The sequence below is a fragment of the Saccostrea echinata genome, unplaced genomic scaffold (genome assembly GCF_033153115.1).
Source record: "Saccostrea echinata isolate AGI-Se365-2 ecotype Australia unplaced genomic scaffold, CSIRO_AGI_Sech_v1 ptg000064l, whole genome shotgun sequence".
NCBI classification, from domain to species: Eukaryota; Metazoa; Mollusca; class Bivalvia; order Ostreida; family Ostreidae; genus Saccostrea; species Saccostrea echinata.
The window spans coordinates 335,890-351,886 of NW_026889813.1; positions in this window are offsets into that span (position 1 = coordinate 335,890).

Genomic DNA, 15,997 nt, shown 5'->3' on the forward strand with positions numbered 1-15,997 from the left:
GTAACATTCCCCTGGATGACTATCTAAAGCTCTACCAAGATAAAAACAATAGACGGAGTAATATTCCTCTGGACGGCTTTTCACCGCCTTAAAAAAGACTAAAACTTGTTTGCGGAGTAATATTCCTCTGAACAGCTATATGCATAAAAAAAATCAACTACGGAGTAATATTCCCCTGAATGGCTATACACCGGTTCAGCAAGTCACAAACTAATCTTCGGAGTAATATTCCTCTGGACGGCTATGTAACACTTTAACAAGACAAAAAGTGAGCTACGGAGTAAAATTTCTTCGAACTGATATGTACAGCACGTAGCCATTCCATTCATTTGAGTATGATGAACATCCGTTATATGTCCTTCGTCGTAGTAATGTTTCTTCAAATTCAGTGTCATTATCTCCTTGCCCTCCAGTATAACCTTTATCAAAAAAAGGATGAATAAATGACATAGTACTAAAATAATGGAATGTACTTCATACCGTAGATTTCATACATCGTAATTCATTCTGTAGCACTTTTTTTTCAACATTTTTCAGTCTTTTAATTTACCATGTTAAACTTAAGCGTCTGAGGAAACCTTGAAAATTATAAATGTGTAATATATTTAGATACAAGGTCGTATCTTTAAATTTTATTTTGTAAAAAGGTGATGAAAAACTTTCAAAAACATAAGTAAGGTCATGGTAAGAGTTAAGCGCTTCACAGTTGCTGATCTTGTGTTGTTGAGTTTGCTCCATGGTTACAAAACATGTTCATTTTAAAATTTAAAAACATGACTTCTATTAAAGCACATGGAATAAAACTTTACACATCAACAAAAGAATATTTTTACAAATGTTAATTTGCTCATTTTAAATATCTTGAAGAAAGTATAACGAAGATTGACAAGGTCCACGAACTTTCCGAACAACCCTCGTAATTCATTTTTTAGCGCTTTTTTTCCCAACATTTTTCAGTCTTTCAACTACCATGTTAAACTTGCGCGTCTGAGGAAAATTTGAAATTTATAAACGTGTATATATTTAGACACAAGGTAGTATCTGTAAAATTTATTCATAGGCTAATAAGCCTAAATTAACGATCATCTACGAATAAAGAATTCCCATGAAAGCTTAATGAATTTGTGCTAGCAAGATAACATTATGACAATTCACCTATACATTGATAAAAGAAAACAATAATTATCGATATTAATAATACGTCACTTAATCTTATCTGTAAGAATTTTATGTACATATTGATCACTTACAGGAGAAAATGAGGGATGATATGATCCTGGGACTAAATTGTTGACTGAGTATATCTTGACATACATACATGTAGTAGCAGCAGGAAAAGTATATGAGATCTCTTATTCGAGTATTTTCGATTTCATGACCCCACCCCCACCCCACCCCTTCCTTAACATACATCATATACTTTAGAAAGACCTATCATTACTTACAAAAAGTTGGCTTGCTTGGTGCTCAAAGAAATTGTTTCCAGTACAATACTTATAAAACTTTACCCTAGCATCTGAGCCCCTGATCCTATCCTGGGGTCTTGAAAGTTACATTTTTTTAAATGTACTCAGTGTGTCTGCTAGATAAACAGGTGTAGAGAAAAGTATAGAGATTGAATGTTATAAACATAAAAAAAAGTTAAACCAAGTCCTAGTACTCTGGTCTTGCTGTCATGATATTCAACTTTTTGTAGAATCAGCCTACCTTATTATTAAAAAAATTACACGGCATGGACTCTGTCCATAAGTTGCCCTTGAGTAGATCTAGAGTTGGAAGAATTCTTTTCTTCCTATATAGTTCATGTTCTGTGTAGCTGAGCCCTAGCACCCCAATCCCTAAACCTGAGGTAAAAACAATTTTCAAATTGACAGAAGCCTTGGTCCCTTATGTACTATACTAAGTGGGTCTGCTAGACCATAGAAGTAAAAAAGAGGACTTTTTTTTAGAAGTATGTCCACTACATGAATATAGTCGGTATAAAGCCCAGTCTTAGCATTTTATGGTCTGGCAATTTGCGTTTGTGGTAGAAGCTTCCCTAGCTTATCATAACTGGAGATGAAAACCATGAAAACATGAGTTTTGGGGAAAATGCGATTTTTGAAGATTGCATTAAAATTTAAAGATTTTCTCCAAAATTTGAGAAACAGATAAATGCCGCTGAGCGTGGGGTTCAAAGATATTACAATAAATGTTTATGATGACTAACAGTGATTGTAAAACGCCTCCTGAGTGTCTCAAATGATTTTTTAAAAGTTAACTTTTTAACTTTAGCATAATTGTTTGGAATATACTCACAAAAAAGAATATACTCACATGTACGTGATTTATGAAGTACCATGGCTTCACATTTTGTTCAAAATGCTTTCATACAATATTTCCAATATGCTGAATGACGCATTCGTCAGAATTTGTCCATCCACTTTTCATCCATATTTCGAAGATTTTTAAAAATAACCTAACTCCCGTTTGCAGCCAAGAGTTGAATAAACGAAATTAACGATAAGGCTCATTAGAAAGATAAATGACCTCCCTGAAGCCCCGACTCCGCAGTGCTGTTGAGCACTTAGACAGATACATTCCGAGAATAAATAAAGACATCAGTGGCAAATTTGCCTTAAAAAATCCTAGATATAATTTTTTTACATGTATAAATGTAAAGACTTATAAACAGTTTGAAAACTATAATTATAAATATGAAAAAAAAAACAATGTTTTTTTTATTATTATTCTGATGTGAATAGACTTCGTGGTCTAAGTACAACAATTATTTGTACATACAGATGACTGCTATTTTTTTTTAAATTTATGCAATTAGTTAAGTCTGTAAAAAAAATATTCGTCCCAACAAAGCTACGATATAAGAAATTAAGTCGGCTTTAATACAACTTTCATCATTATATAATTAGATGTATTTTATTTGTATAACCTTTCTCACGCTTAATAATTCTAAGGAAACTACATGTATACATACTCTACAACTATACATGAAATATGAGTAGCAAAGTGGTAATAATAAGAATACTAATTAAAATAACCCGGGTTAATACACGGACTTATAAAAATAAAATGATGAAATTCAGAATAGAATACATATTTAGGCTTTTTCTGTAAGTTACTGGTTACCATACTATAATGCATTTTTTTAATATTGAAACTTCCTATGTTCATGATGTAAAAAGAAATTCAAATTTTAGGCAAATATATTTTAGTTTAAATTACAATGTATGACACGCATGTTCAAGATCTTACTCAAATTCTAAATTTGATCCTCATGAAATGTTGATGGTTTATATATTAGTAACCAGCTTTATGTTACAACATTGTACTTGCTAACTCCTTTCTTTCGAATGTATTAATGCGATGCTGGGGTCATCTTCACTAAGGAGTGTCAGGTTTGGGCACATCTTGTAAAGTAGGGTAATTGGTAGTCTGGCCTTAATTGCAGTGTAAAGAGCTGAAGCCGGTTCAGAAATTAACATTGCTCGCTTAACACACAATAGATTACCAAAACTCTATCTGTTCAGTCAACGCTTTTTGTCTATCCATGTGAAGTAAGAACATAGTGACCTTGACAAGACTTTGCGAGAGTAACTGGGAGCGGAGTAAAAAATAAATGAATGACATAGGCGTCGGAAGCAAACGGAAAGTGGATGGGGGCTTAAAACAACAAAAATGTTTGGGGGGGGGGGGTCAATGCTTATATATTATGACTATGACGCCTATGAATGAATTAGAATTTTTTTGTTTTAAAACTTAAAACATTGATCCACATACATGTTTTATTATAATTTGACGCTGCTTATCAATTGATCTCACGAATTCTATTTTTCGTGTCATAGAATAACTGAACAACGAAGAAAAAAAAATGATGCAGAGAATGAATTTAAAAAAGAAGAAGATGCATCCAAATAAAATAAATATGCAGGACGCACCTCAAAACATTATTCCTATAATCTTAAACTGTGTTATAAATATAATAAACAAAGTAAGTTATTTGGGGGGGGGGGGGGTCTAAAGTTTAGGGACCAAACAGTAATTCGAAAAAATTATGATATAGTAGAAGTTCAATTTGAACGAAAGAAAAACAATATGTTTGGGCGCCTTGTTCTGCGATTTTAGTACTAATGAGATATTTTAAATATTTCTTTTTTCCCTTTTCAACATGTTCAGTGCATATTAATTTCCGCAGAGCACAAACAACATCAACAATAATAGTATTTAGACAGATTTCTACCCCATTCTCCTCATCCACTAAAACACAAAACAAACAAACACATTGAAAAACTGTAAGCATTATACCCGGTGTAACACTTGTATCTACATATGGTGGAGATAATCTATTTCCAAAATTTCCGATCTTATAAAAATTATGTGTAAAAAATACAATGTATGATTTTGCACATCCTAGATCTGTTTAAAAATCATGCTGAAATGATACATTATGTATTTTAGTAAATTTAGAAGTGGCGATTTGGTCCTATTAAGCTTTGAATAAAAATAACGGGTGTGCACTTTGCGCCACCTTCTAGCTATTTTAATAAGTAATGTTGCCAATAAAAATGAATTTGCTCAACTGTAGCTAGGTTAGATTATTAAATTCAATATTGAAGTGCAATCAACTGAAATGTTCTCTTATTAACGTTTTTCAGCGAAGAAATGTTCTCTTAATATTTTTAGTTAGGGCAGAAATACATGGACCCGACCCTGCCTCGATTCCACTCCTGTAGTCTTGATATAAAAAGTTTTGTTCTTTAAAATTTAACTTAGTATTGTATATCATTGATAAAGCACAATACATGCAATAAACCCCAGCGGTGCGTCAGCAGGCAGAACAATCAAAGACCTTGTAAAAGGAATTTAATGACCAAGCATGGAACATGGGGGTGGGGTAGGGGGTGGGGTTATGGTAGCTATATATACAGCTTCACTGATCTTCCCCTTGGCATAGATGGGATTTTTCCCCGTGAAATTGTCCCCAACAAGCGTGAATATATATCACAATATAATACCCGTTTACATTGATCATATTCTGTTTCAAGATGCGGATAAAAATTATTTTAAAAAATTTTGTACATGTACCAGATGCTTTAAAGCACTAAAAAGTAGAAGCCAAAGAAGCCATTATTAACAATTCAGTAGTAAGTTACAAATCATACAGATTATAACATTACAAAATTTGCAAATCCATATCAACGAAATAGATGTAACATCATTATTTCTTACTAACTGCAAATTCAAACATGACCTATACAATGAGACACGTTGTTATACATTTAAAAAATGTTACCTATATAAAATCATACTAAAACAAGTTGTGTTTGTGCAACATTGATGCCCCCGTATGACAGCTTTTGGCGAAGGTTGAAGTTTCTCAAATGCAAGTCAAACTCCAAGGCTGAGGGGGGAAAAATGTTCTTACCCAAAGAAAGGACTTGTTCTCAATGAATATATCTGTGAACTATGAAAGCCCAAACAATAACCATTAAAACGTTATGGCCAAGGTTAAAGATTTTTAAATGTGGGCCAAACTTTAAGGTCAAGGTCAAAGGGTCAAATTAAAGGTACCCAGGGTAAGGGTATGTCATAAGAAATACAGATGTGAAATATTAAAGCCCTAGCACCAACCATTCATTGTTATGGTCACGGTTAAAGTTTTTCAAAAGTAGGTCAAACTTCAAGGTCAAGCTCAATAGGTCAAAATTGTTGGTATCCAAAGGAAGGCCTTGTCAAATTGCATGCACTGTGAAATATGAAGGCTCTAGTACTAACTGTTCAAAAGTTATGTCCAAGATTAAAGTTTTTTAGAAGTGGTTCAAACTCACAGGTCAAGGTCAAAAATGTTTATATCCATGAAAAGGTCTTATCACAAAAATACACATGTGAGGCACAGGCACTTGATTCGGTAATAATTTTTTCAACCCTTATTATAATAATAACACAAGGTATCTAACTCCGAATTACATGGAGTACCCCCTCCCCTGAATTGCACCCATTTATACTTTCAGAGGAATTGCTCTGGCAAACTGTTTATTACCATTGTCTTCTACGATAATTTATCTACACAACCATATATGGCATGCTTGTCTTTATTTTCTTTTATCTCGTAAACAGCCTCAAAACTCTGCTCACCGAAATGCTAGCAGATATGGATGCAATGCGTATGATTATTTCAAATTACCATCGACAATTTGCAAAATATTTGTATTCCCTTTCTTACATTTAGACAATCACTTATTTTCAGAAAATGAGAATAATAATTGTACTTATATGGCATACGATTTTCCAACAGCTTCTAACAGACACTTCTTATCTTAGCACACAGGTTCATACTTAAAAAATGTAAATATTTCAATATTATGTATATTTTCATATTCTTTTTGTTAATCTCTTAACGTAGCGCTCTTTTCTTTATGTATTTATATTTTTATATATTTTTGTATTTATAGGCCCGATGGGCTGGGTGATTGATGTATTTATAAGCTGTATTTAAACATAACATATACACATGTCACTACAATGTATAAATAAATTTACTATTTACTATACCATATAAATAAATTCAAACAATAATGGAAAATAAACAGGTTATATTTATGAATTATACTCGTGGTATTAAAAAAGTAAGAAAGTCATTGTTTACATTTAACCCCTTTTGGATATCAGGCGTAAAAACCATGTTTACCTACTTTGTCACCAAATCTTGTTTTGGTAGATATTTTAAACCCAAATCTTGTTTTGTTAGATATTTTCTTTTATTATACCTCTACTGATTTTTTCCCTATATAACATGATCCTTAGATGTGACTAATTCCCTAGAAATCGTTATGAATGGACTAATCCCTGTGCGTAAGTCAAGTGAGCTAATCCCTGCTTCGAGAGCTAATTCCCGGTTATCCGTAATCCTCTAGATTTTACTTTTATATTGGTATGATATGTGAATGAACTAATCCCCGTGTGTTAGTTCAGTGAGCTAATCCCTGCTATAAAATCACGCTATCTGAATCCTCTAAATTTTACATTTGTATCGGTATATTAAAACAGTTAAAAGTATATCATTGCGGGAGTTAGTAAGATTCCAGTTCCCGTCGACCAAAACTATTTCCCTCAGCTTCGCCTCGGGAAATAGTCCTGGCCTTGGGGAACTGGAATCTTGCTAACTCCCTCAATGATATACTTTAACTGTATTTTATATTACACTTTCATGTAAATTAGTTGAATCCGATTCGTCGAGAAACATTTGCTAAAAAAAAAAACTATTACCCGCTGAGAAATGAAACCACGCCCAACAGCGTAGCAACAGTTAACACTGCTTAACGACGGGTGTTATTCCAAAAATATATTGACTGCGCAGAATTCATGCGCGCAAGGTTCACTGTAATATGTTTTTGTATAAAACATTCAGTATAATATAATAAATACTGCATGTAGTTGAGTGTAACATTGAAAATTTTAACCCCTCGAAAACCATTGTGAACCTCCGCTGCGCCTCGGTTGACAATGGTTTTCTTGGGGTGATGTTACACTCAACTAAATGCAGTATTTATATATTAAAATTGTGATGTAAGTCCCTGTATTTCTCTATAATTCCACTATTTATCATCAAAGGCGAAAAATGCTACAAAATTTTGGAAATGTCAAAACTACGAAAGTAATGCGAATACGACAGAAATACATGTTATGGGTTAATTACTGGTGAATTCCGATGTGTTAATGAAATCATGGGAAAAATCAGAGGTCTACAAAAGGTTCGCGGAATTTCAATGAAGAAGCCGAAAATGATTCACTAACATTTCATTTTTCTGCAGATTTTCGACACAGGCACTTGGGGTATGGACCCCCTCCCCCTTTCCATTTTTTTTCTTTTTAAGTCTGGGGTCGAGTAACCTTTTTCCTATTTTTGTATTCTAATATGCACTTAGTCTACATATTATCGATAATGTAACCGTGTTGTCTCTATAAGCTGTTTTTAAATGTATTGTTTTCGACTGATACATAAAAAGAGAGAAGGCTTGTAACTCTTTTCTCGTGGTCTACCTCGCCTTGCTTAAACTTCGCGTGATTATTTATCTAAAACATAAGAAAACATGGAATACGCATAAATCAATAAATTAATACACATTCTTCTTCCTTTTCATATTTCGATATAATTTTTATGTGTCCCTGATTTGTAAATATTTCGATTAAATCAACCGCATCTAGGGTAAATTTTGTCGGTGTGCACCAGTTGGGCATATTTTTGGTCTATCCCGGTCACTACTTAAGGACATATGCAATGTTGTTTGAACTTTATTGTCTTTTTCCCTAAAGTTGAAGAGTTCCAATACTTAAAGGAACTGTGTGCTACATTTTAATGTCTATGTATGCTATTGTTCACTTCTTTTAAAACAAGTTTGGATAAACAAAACATCTAGAATATTTGTTTAGTAATTTTGTATATTTTTCTTTGAATTATACACTAATTTTCATCAATATATATCTTTTCATACCCCCTGGTAATGCATGCCGATTTTTTGTCTACGAACATCTGATGGCACTATAATCTTAAATTAAGAATATCTTGAAAAATTATCAGTAGGTAAAGTACGTTGCGTATGTCCTTAAATTTTTATAATCTTCTCCCTTTGGATTTACAGCTACAACTGAAAGATCTAGAATCAACGTCAGTAGAGCTAACACCAAGGAAATTACTTGCAACAAGCGATTTATCCCCCAAATAAAGCGTTGATCAATTATAGAGCACGTCAAATAGACACAAATTTGTTCGTGTCAGTATATATGGTATTCTTGGCAAAACAACTTTTTTTTTATTGATTACTAGATACATGTATATATACGTATTTTTGACAAAAAAGTCAGACCAATACTTTTATATGGGATCTAAAAATTAGAATATGACACTAATAATATAACTATTGTTAGAAGTTCAAAAATATTTTTACGCTCAAATTGTGTAAGAGGGTGTGTGTGTGTGGGGGGGGGGGGGGGGGGTAAGGCCTATTATGATTGAAAAGATTCATTAATACATGTACGTACACAACAATATCAAGATTACTGGACTAATTGAAAACCATGATTATCATGCATTGTCACACATGTATCATAACATATAATTAAAAAAGGGGGGAAGGGGGGGATGTAAGGGTTAAATTGTCTACATGTAAATCAAGACGGTTGTCTTGTTTAAAGTTTCATAATTAGTCAAAATCATTTGTTCCTTTTAAGATACATGTATCTATCATAAAGCGAAAGATGTATGAAAAAAATGAGTATAGCGAAGATGTGACAAACTAAACTGGACTGTAAAGCAAAAAAAGACTGCAAAATATAAGTACCGTAAAAACAAAGGTTGTATGTTATCGTGCATGTCAAGGTCATACAACTTTTATTTTTAGCGAGAACTTGTAAACAACATTGAATTGGAGTAAGCAAAGGTGAGAAGTATGTTTTAATGATCATTTTGATGAGTGTATCCAAATTCTGGGTGTACCGACATTTATTTTTTGGTACTTGAGATCATGGTAACTTCTTCAACTTTTCAGCGCACGCGTACAATAAGTAGAAAGAAGGGAAGCAATATTTTCGTCTTGGGCCAGACAAACATTATTTTTTTTCTCCATAAAAGTGGATTATTTTAGGTTTGGAACCCAGTAATTTTTTGAAGCCTAATAAGGAATAGGGAAAAAACAAAAACAAGTATATGATCTATTCTAAAAAAAATTTACAATATTGTATATTTACATTCAACATGTATTTTGCTTTATGAGGAAAGCTACGGCATTCAAAACACCATAACACGGACAGGGGGTCATAAGGTTAAAGTATGCGTTTTATTTTGACGTCACAAAACGCCGTGAAAGTGCAATGTATGAGGCGCCGTTTTGGTATTTACTGCCAAAAAGTGATATCACCTATTCGAATAGGTGATATCACCTATTCAATTAGTGATATCACCTATTCGAATAAGTGATATCACCTATTCAGCTTCTGAATAGGTGATATCACCTATTCGAATAGGTGATATCACCTATTCGAATAAGTGATATCACCTATTCGAATAGGTGATATCACCTATTTGATTTGAATTGGTGATATCACCTATTCGAATAGGTGATATCACTTATTCGAATAGGTGATATCACCAATTCGAATAGGTGATATCACCCATTCGAATAGGTGATATCACTTATTCCTTTTGAATAGGTGATATCACTTATTCGAATAGGTGATATCACCTATTCAAATCAAATAGGTGATATCACCTATTCGAATAGGTGATATCACTTATTCGAATAGGTGATATCACTTAATCATTTTGAATAGGTGATATCACTTATTCGAATAGGTGATATCACCTATTCAAATTATTTATGAAATAACAACTGCTCCCAAGACTATAGCCTTTAATTCTCATTTACTTTCACTTTCGTTTTATAACTTACCATTCTTGCAGACAATGGATTACAGCTTCGCATTTAGTTTTAAGCACCCCAGTATAATTTGTTTTTTGTTTCTTACAAATTATATTTCTTACACTTATCTATCATGTATACTATAGGAAAATTCAAAGGGTCTGTAAGTCTCGTTGACTTTCACTTTCGTTTTACAACTCCCGGGTACCTGAGCGTTCTTGGAGACAATGGATTACTCAAGTTGTAAGCATCGCAGTGGAATTATTAAACTTGTAGTTTGTTTTGATCCCCGATTGTTGCAAAGAAGAGGAGAAAGTGGATTGATAGATGCAGGTAAATAGCGTTTAATTGCTTTATTTTTTCATTACATATTAAACGTAAACACAAGCTATTCCGAGGGGGCCAAGATTAGCCAACATACTTAAGCAAAAAGGGAAAATTAAATCGTTTTTATGCTAAAATCGTCTGTATTCAAAAGGTACGCTTATCTACAGATTGGTTTCATAAATTTAAAGCATTGACTTAGCTTACAGTGGTATAATTTGGAGTATTGGACAGGTATACATGAGTTTGGGATATTGAATGCGATGTCATTGAAAGCAAATAAAAAAAATATATGTACCCAAATGCATCGACCATGGGAATACAAAGTTGAATACCACGTCTATAACATATGATCTTTGTAGAAAACACATTCTTTCTTTTTTTTTTTTAATTTAATTACTACAATAAATAACAAGAGGCCCATGGGCCACATCGCTCACCTGAGCACATTGGCTAGGGGAAAAAAAAAATCAGTTTAGAATTGAAAAGTTAATGGGGGGGGGGGGGGATTTGAATTTTAAACTACCTGATGATGCTTTCATATCAATATAACAAATGGCATTGCTGTTCCTGAGCAGAAGATTTTTTCCCATATATTCATTTGTAAAAATTTGATCCCCCATTGTGGCCCCACCCTACCCCCGGGGTCTCTCATTTGAACAAATTTCATTCTACACTACCCAAGGATGCCTCCATATCAATTTTACTAATCATGGCTTTTCTGTTCTTGAGAGAAAGATTTTTTCCTGTATATTTCTATGTAAAACTTTGATCCCCCATTGTGGCCCCACCCTACCCCCAGGGGTCATGATTTAAACAAACTTGAATCTGCACTACCTGAGGATGCTTCCATATAAATATGACCAATCATGGTTTTGCTGTTCTTAAGAAGAAGATTTTTTTTAAATATTTTCCTATATATTTCTATGTAAAAATTTGATCCCCCATTGTGGCCCCACCCTACCCCCAGGGGTCATGATTTGAACAAACTTGAATCTGCACTACCTGAGGATGCTTCCATATAAATATGACCAATCATGGCTTTGCTGTTCTAAAGAAGAAGATTTTTAAAGATATTTTCCTATATATTTCTATGTAAAACTTTGATCCCCCATTGTGGCCCCACCGTACCCCCCGGGGTCATGATTTAAACAAACTTGAATCTGCACTATCTGAGGATCCTTCCATATAAATATGACTAATCATGGCTTTGCTGTTCTTAAGAAGAAGATTTTTTAAAATATTTTCCTATATATTTCTATGTAAAATTTTGATCCCCTATTGTGGCCCCTTCCTACCCCTGGGGGTCATGATTTGAACAAACTTGAACCTAAACTACCTGAGGATGCCTCCATATAAATATGACCAATCATGGCTTTGCTGTTCTTAAGAAGAAGATTTTTAAAGATATTTTCCTATATATTTCTATGTAAAACTTTGATCCCCCATTGTGGCCCCACCCTACCCCCAGGGGTCATGATTTGAACAAACTTGAATCTGCACTACCTGAGGATGCTTCCATATAAATATGACCAATCATGGCTTTTCTGTTCTTAAGAAGAAGATTTTTTAAAATATTTTCTTATATATTTCTATGTAAAACTTTGATCCTCCATTGTGGCCCCACCCTACCCCCGGGGGTCATGATTTGAACAAACTTGAATCTGCACTACCTGAGGATGCTTCCATATAAATATGACCAATCATGGCTTTGCTGTTCTAAAGAAGAAGATTTTTAAAGATATTTTCCTACATATTTCTATGTAAAACTTTGATCCCCCATTGTGGACCCACCCTACCCCCGGGGGTCATGATTTGAACAAACTTGAATCTGCACTACCTGAGGATGCTTCCATATAAATATGACCAATCATGGCTTTGCTGTTCTTAAGAAGAAGATTTTTTAAAATATTTTCTTATATATTTCTATGTAAAACTTTGATCCCCCATTGTGGCCCCACCCTACCCCCAGGGGTCATGATTTGAACAAACTTGAATCTGCACTACCTGAGGATGCTTCCATATAATTATGACCAATCATGGCTTTGCTGTTCTTAAGAAGAAGATTTTTAAAGATATTTTCCTATATATTTCTATGTAAAATTTTGATCCCCTATTGTGGCCCCTTCCTACCCCTGGGGGTCATGATTTGAACAAACTTGAACCTAAACTACCTGAGGATGCCTCCATATAAATATGACCAATCATGGCTTTGCTGTTCTTAAGAAGAAGATTTTTAAAGATATTTTCCTATATATTTCTATGTAAAACTTTGATCCCCCATTGTGGCCCCACCCTACCCCCAGGGGTCATGATTTGAACAAACTTGAATCTGCACTACCTGAGGATGCTTCCATATAAATATGACCAATCATGGCTTTTCTGTTCTTAAGAAGAAGATTTTTTAAAATATTTTCTTATATATTTCTATGTAAAACTTTGATCCTCCATTGTGGCCCCACCCTACCCCCAGGGGTCATGATTTGAACAAACTTGAATCTGCACTACCTGAGGATGCTTCCATATAAATATGACCAATCATGGCTTTGCTGTTCTAAAGAAGAAGATTTTTAAAGATATTTTCCTATATATTTCTATGTAAAACTTTGATCCCCCATTGTGGCCCCACCCTACCCCCAGGGGTCATGATTTGAACAAACTTGAATCTGCACTACCTGAGAATGCTTCCATATAAATATGACCAATCATGGCTTTTCTGTTCTTAAGAAGAAGATTTTTTAAAATATTTTCCTATATATTTCTATGTAAAACTTTGATCCCCCATTGTGGCCCCACCCTACCCCCGCGGGTCATGATTTGAACAAAATTGAATCTGCACTACCTGAGGATGCTTCCATATAAATATGACCAATCATGGCTTTGCTGTTCTTAAGAAGAAGATTTTTAAAGATATTTTCCTACATATTTCTATGTAAAACTTTGATCCCCCATTGTGGCCCCGTCCTACCCCCGGGGATCATGATTTGAACAAACTTGAATCTGCACTACCTGAGGATGCTTCCATATAAATATGACCAATCATGGCTTTGCTGTTCTTAAGAAGAAGATTTTTTAAAATATTTTCTTATATATTTCTATGTAAAACTTTGATCCCCCATTGTGGCCCCACCCTACCCCCGGGGGTCATGATTTGAACAAACTTGAATCTGAACTACCTGAGGATGCTTCCATATAATTATGACCAATCATGGCTTTGCTGTTCTTAAGAAGAAGATTTTTAAAGATATTTTCCTATATATTTCTATGTAAAACTTTGATCCCCCATTGTGGCCCCACCCTACCCCCAGGGGTCATGATTTGAACAAACTTGAATCTACACTACCTGAGGATGTTCCCACATAAGTTTCATCTTTCCTGGCCCAGTGGTTCTTGAGAAGAAGATTTTTAAATGATGCCATTATTTTTTCACTAATTCCTAATTATCTCCCCTTGAAAGGGGGCGTGGCCCTTCATTTGAACAAACTTGAATCCCCTTCACCCAAGGATACTTTGTGGCAAGTTTGGTTGAATTTGGCCCAGTGGTTCTTGAGAAGAAGTCGAAAATGTGAAAAGTTTACAGACGGACAGACGGACAGACGGACAGATGGACGGACGGACAGACGGACGACGGACAAAAAGTGATCAGAAAAGCTCACTTGAGCCTTCGGCTCAGGTGAGCTAAAAATGGTCAGCTCATTCTGTAGGCTATAAGATACCCTGTCTATTCGGAAATAAAAATGGTCACACACACTCAAAAAATAATCATTTTTTATTCTACAAAGAAGAAGGCATTTTTTCATTTACACATACAAACTGTATTAACCGCCAAGTTTCATGACCCCCCCCCCCCCTTCCCAATACTCCTACAATTATGAGACAGACTTTTTTTTTCTTGAAATAGGCATTTTTCTCCATTTGTCATTATATATTACAGGGCTGCACAAGGTACTGAAAAAGGGACAGTGCTTTGAGTGAATGTGTTATCCATCTGCAAATGAAGCAGATCCCCCAGTTATTATACTCATGAAGAGTGTGACAACTTCCAACTTCCAAGTTGTTAATGACAGAACTCCATTTAAATCAGGTACAAGTTAAAGTTTAGGCTGCACAATTCTTTTTTACAATATTCAAAACTTAATAATTCAGGATCAAGTTAACACAAGCTCACATTCCATGGTTACTTACAGCACCATTATGCTAGATAAATTTGACGTTATGATACACTTTCATGTTAAATAGTCAAATTTGATTGGTTTAAAAAACATTTGTTAACAAGTACTATTACCATACTGTATGCCAAACATTACATCCCAATGGTTGAAAATGCATGACTACGGGTAACAGTATATACAGTAATAAAAAATGTTAACTGTGCAGAATGTTTGCACATTCGTTTCACCTTGATGTTTTCTTTAAAATGCATTTTATGACAAGAAAAATATTACCTGTTTATTTTGGGTGATGTAAAACTCTTACCCCTTAAAAACCATTGCTGACCGAGGCGAGGTCAGCGATGGTTTTTGTGGTATAACAATTTCACGTTATCCTCCTAAACATGTAATATTTTTATGTTATATGTACTTCTATTTGTAAATGTTAATGACTGAAAAACATAAATATTTATAAATTAGTAAAATCAATTTAATACACTATAAATACACAAAAGGACAAATTTGTACATAATTCTCTATGATTAGGTTAATTAGTTTATATAAAGGATGTAAATGGGCATGATATATCATTGTTAATATTCAAGAAAGTGTTAACTGTTTTTCTTGTAGATGCTCCTTTCCATCTGATGTTTTCCAGGTTTTTGTGAAAAGTTTTCTTAAAAATGGCACCATTCAACCACAAATACTATGCCAGTGGAACTGTGATATCAATCAACTGCTTATGACACTGTTAATTGGCAGAGAAATTATTTTTTTTTTATTTGGGACAAGCAATCTGTTTCAAACATTTTATGCCTGCAAATTGGTACATGTACTTCATGAAATGCTTGAAGGATGCTAAAGGCTACTGAAATTCCAAGCCAGATGAAATTCAAAAGGATTGATACAAAAGTCATTTGAAGTTTTCTATTCTTAGTGATGAGTGTTTTTCAGGATGCCCTCTGATATCATAGCCACAACTGGTCACTGTCCTTTGTTAGTTACACATGCAGACATCTTATTAAGGCAGTGATATAAGTAGCTCGAAGTGGATGCTTTATTGTTTTCCTCAGATTTATAACCTGGATTGATCTCTGATACAGTAATTTA